A 4725-nucleotide genomic window follows, 5' to 3' on the forward strand; every position below is an offset into this window, starting at 1 on the left:
TTCTTACTCGATAATTGTAAGGCTTTTTGAGTATGTGTTGTTTGTATCTGTAAGGTATCTATAATACTAAGCGAATCATTTGATGGCTTCATCTGTCCTACATCGGGCCTTGATAAACAGCGAGGCAGTGCTTATAGAGGGCATCGTAGCCTGCTGCATGAATAACAAATCCGCTAGTGAATTCTATTCGAGAAGGAACCGACCAACTAGAGCGGGTACTAATAGCTATAAGGATCGTTAGAACTGTAACTGCTTTATCTTTTAGCAGGTCCTTTCTTGCGTAAGTCATAGATTGTAGATTCCCTCGTTCTCTATCTCATCTCTCGCTTTTTGCTAATTCACTCGATTTAAGTCATCTCGCAAAGTATTCGAAAGGTGGCATAGAGCGTTCTGGCAAGAAAGCACGATGTTTCTGAAAAGGTAAGGTGACCGTAGCATTTCAAAGTAAATCCTCGAATGCGGAGCAATATTTTCTTCTGACATATTTTTAATTGGCCTTTAGCTGGGGCAGTCAGTGCGAAAATATGGCTTCATTGAGACCTCTGTCAATCGTGCAGTTTTTTCATAGCTATTTTCATCCAACGTTTCTCTGTTGGTTTGTAATACAAGGTTATTCGTCAAAGTAGTAGTTACTAACATAAAAACAATGTATTGTGCCCAAAAGAATTATTTTTAAGAAAATGTTTTTACCATCAAGGGCGCTCCCTCTCTCAAAAAGACCGAATTTTATGGACAGAAAGCATCCCGGCATAGCTGAATTTCTTATGGGACATGTCCGTAAGGATGATTATGTTTTCACGTAAGTAAGTCACGCACATTGCTCAAACAATAACGTATGCAGTCCTGTCGACGTGAAAACAGGTGCTCGCTTGCCTAAGATAAACGTAATTATTTAATAAACAAATAATTTATTTGTTTGTAACGGTGTTACCGTAAACACCGATGTAACGGAAATTATTCGATCAATCGTACAAAGACTATGTCGTAATATCATGCGTTTTCTAGATAAGTTTCTTCAATCTACAATACCTACAAGTGCCGGTTTCTAATCCAATGCCGACTAGTCGTAGCAATTTACCACTGCGTACCTGTTTCGTAGAAGAGCAAAGCCTAAATCGCAAGGTATCGTGGTTATAGAACACAGTGAGTCATCAAAAGTATATTACTTTGAGATCTTTTAAGACGCAACGCCATTATTTGTACACGGTATACGACAGACGAAGCATTTCGAGACAACTTTTTTAAGCTTGTATAAATAATAACGATAAGAACATGTTTTCGGTGTGGCACAGTGGTAGCACGTTTGCCTACTGACTATAAAGAGATGTAGGGTAGCTTGGGTTTAAAATCGGGCATATTTCGTGCTGGAAAATAGTCATGCACAACAGTTCTTAACAAGACCAAAGGCAAAGGTAAAATTCGAAATAAAAAGAATAACTTCTTCCCGCCGACATGACTGGAGTGTGGAATTTATGTTTGCAATTTCATCTGATACGAATCATACGAATGTTCCTTCCTCTGGATAGAACCTCTTCGTGGGTCCCCTGTATCGGCCATAAAGTAAACATTTAAAACAGCAAAGCTAACGGTAGCTCAAAGACATACATGCCTTTAATCTACCATGGCCTGCCTTTCTAACTTCCAGAACCTTTTGATGCGGTCACCAACAGCGATGACTCGTTACCATGTCGTGTACAGGACAACAAGGCCACGCTAATGGTATTGAATGAAACTAAATTACCAGTAGTACAATTTCGCTCTGGAAAATGCTAATAACCTATACTATTGAACAACTAAGACTTCCACCACATGTTCACTTTCGGCCTTCATTCATAATCGCTTAATGGATGGCGAATCACAGCCTTTCGAAGGTCGCAGCTGACAGATGCGTACAAGTCAGTCGGAGTGCGTCTTTAAACTGTTTTCCGTGTTGGCATCAGTTGATGTAAATTAAACCTCAACCACTTCACCAAATGCCAACATCATGTCTGCTTGAACTCTGAATAGGAATTCCCTACTTCTAGGAACGTAAACGATCTCACACGAGTTTTATGGCATAACGTCTGTCGTTCTGTATTTCAATAGTTTTGAGCCAACCTGGCTCTGGTTATGAAGAACTTCAGAGATAAACAATAGGGCCGTTAAACAAAAAGCATTAAACGTAATACAGCTTTTATAATACAAAGGGATTTCATGGCGATACGGCATTTAGGCGCGTCTACCATTCTACCTGTTTGGCATCGATTCTTTCAAACTGCTGTCTTGCAAAATCCTCTCTCTTTAGCTAGGCTGGTCTAAATCTATCCCGAAAGGAAAAGAGAAGGCCAATAGAATGACAATATTAAGTATAAGATCCCAATCAGATGTGGAAAATCGTATTTTGGGCAAAATCATTGACAAGTGGATAGCAGTGCACAGAGCAAATTTGAAGAGAGGAAAAATACGAAGATTCTGAACAATTGTATACGGTGAGCTGCGTATCACAGTAAAAAAAAATAAATTAATAGTCCTCCCAGACAAGATCAAATAGGGATTAGATGTCAAAAGCTTTTTATATCACACGCCAGGGAGAGCAGCAGATTAACAGCATGGTTTATTCTTCTGCTTGGAGAGTACGATTTGAAGAAAATGGACGAACGGTAACCCATAAGCACCTTCAAAGAACATCTGGGGAACGCGATCAGGTAAGCTACACGTGGTCTGTGCAACAAGCAGAACGCAATATATTCCGCCGACACTGGGCATGCGTAATGACGTAAAATTTCGTAACATAACTATATCAGGTGTGTAGCGCTCCGTCGGGGATTGTGGTTGATACCTTGGAAATGGGGCGACCTTGGTAGTACTGTAGAACAAAGTGATGCGTTAGAAAAGGATTATAGGTAAAGAGGGCAGAGTTGACATGGCACAGTAAACAAACCAGTATTTTACCTAGGAACGAATCCCATGTTTTCTATTAGGAACAGAGTTATGCGCCTTTGCGATACGGCGAAGGTTACAATGATTGAAAGTAGTGAAATGAATAGTGCAACAAAGCCCACTGGCGTTGGTTTGTTGAATAAAGCACCTTGTCTAATGTTTTCCATTTTTTGGCGATGAGGGCATAAGCAGAGTTTTGAGAGCGGTCGAATGAAATATAAAAATAACGAAGGCTTTCCAACCTGAGAACGATCTTGAAGAGTTGCTTTCAATAACATTATACGTTTGATGACGTGTGCAGACGGCTGCAGCGTCGTAACGGAGGTAGCGACTAAGATATTATGCAAGAATATGGAGTACTAAGTAAAAGATTATTTTAGCTCAGTCTAGTCAGTTCTTTCTTAGCACTATCAATTATATTTTATATGTTACGAGGCTGTTATGATTGTGTAGATATAGCATCAAAAAACTTCTGCCGCTAAGGGTCTGACCGAAGTCGATCTTGCTGGACTTTTCTGTGGTTTTTCCAACAGTTCTATTACTTCGCATGGCAACTATACAAACAGCAGTCGATAACTCCTTACTTCCCCCAATTATTTTTCTACTTATAATAATAGATAATCAGCTTTGCCGACGCTGCCATTCTAACCAGCGTGGTAATGCGTTTTTTACGGTTGTAATAACAACGATCTTTCAGAGATGCGCATGAGGCTCCCAGGCCACACCACCTTATTCAGCTACTGACTACTAGTATTCTACTGTCGGAAACCTCATTTGTATTCATCATATCATGCGGATACGCCAGAATGAGCAAAGACTTTTCAGATTAGAGACGATTTAAGATAGCGGTAGAGATATTCTAATAAATGCGGCACGTGCATGTACATCAGTTGGTTACTTAATATTTGCTAAAAGACACACTCTTTTCCAAAAATCTACAATGGACGGTACAGTTTAAACGTGGCGAACTCGTGGGCATTTGGTGACCGACTGATGGAGCTAAATTGCGCGCGACATCCCCGGGGTAAAAGGGGTCATAACAATGTTTTTACTTATGCCAGCCATTGCGAAGTGGATATGCCGACTCGTTCTGATGTTAGACAGCACCAGGCTCTAAGTCTCGTAATTATTCTGTCGCTCCGACACGACTTGTTAAGGAGGTCAGCGATGCGTGAATTTGCCGAGCTAACCGTCCTGTTGATTGAGGTGGTCCACGGCACAAATATCCCTCTAGACGAGGAACTCTAAAGAGAAATGGCTGTTGATGTGTCGGAATATCTAATACAATATCAAACCCATATTTGTGTGGGACGTGGCCTCAAAATCGCGCTAAAATCTGTCAGCTCGCCTATATACCTCGTGCATGTAGTACCGTTCTAACAGATCCTCGCATTATTATTAAATTATCTCAGGATAGGCGAAAAGATTCAAATTTAAACAGTATTTTTTTCTCGTTACTGTGTAGTCATCAGGCTTAGAGCAGCAACAAGTGACAGCTTGAACATGTCCTGCAACTTGCGTTGAATAATTTTACAAAGTATACTACAGATCATGTTAAGCTAAATCAACATTCGAAAATCTTCTATAAGAAATTCATTTGTTTCTGTTCTGTATAATATAGCAGGACACAATCTGGTAAAATCGCCGACCTGTTTTTGTACACGATTTTAGTCACGGCTTCTCGGTCTTATCTGAAAACAGCACTACTGTTATGCTGAGAAGAGAATTTTTATTCCTTGCTGTTCGAAATTCATGGGGGGCTTATCTGCCTTGTTTTTTTTTTTACTTAGTACAAGTTACTGTTAG

The 4725-nt window shown here is 40.1% G+C and overlaps 1 long non-coding RNA gene across 4 annotated transcripts; it reads left to right on the forward strand.

The window, feature by feature from the left end:
- The first annotated feature begins 369 nt into the window (after positions 1-369).
- LOC147752418 (uncharacterized) lies at positions 370-3795 on the forward strand. Of its 4 annotated transcripts, none has more exons than XR_015314115.1 (5): positions 370-420; positions 698-799; positions 1646-1719; positions 2568-2684; positions 3617-3795. It is a non-coding gene; the product is annotated as an uncharacterized LOC147752418 (long non-coding RNA). The 4 variants fall into 4 exon arrangements; XR_015314117.1 differs by having other exon boundaries at positions 2612-2684; XR_015314118.1 differs by lacking the exon at positions 698-799 and having other exon boundaries at positions 378-420; positions 2612-2684.
- Positions 3796-4725: the final 930 nt, after the last annotated feature.

This window comes from Varroa jacobsoni, unplaced genomic scaffold (assembly GCF_002532875.2).
Source record: "Varroa jacobsoni isolate VJ856 unplaced genomic scaffold, vjacob_1.0 scaffold_1264, whole genome shotgun sequence".
Classification (NCBI taxonomy): domain Eukaryota; kingdom Metazoa; phylum Arthropoda; class Arachnida; order Mesostigmata; family Varroidae; genus Varroa; species Varroa jacobsoni.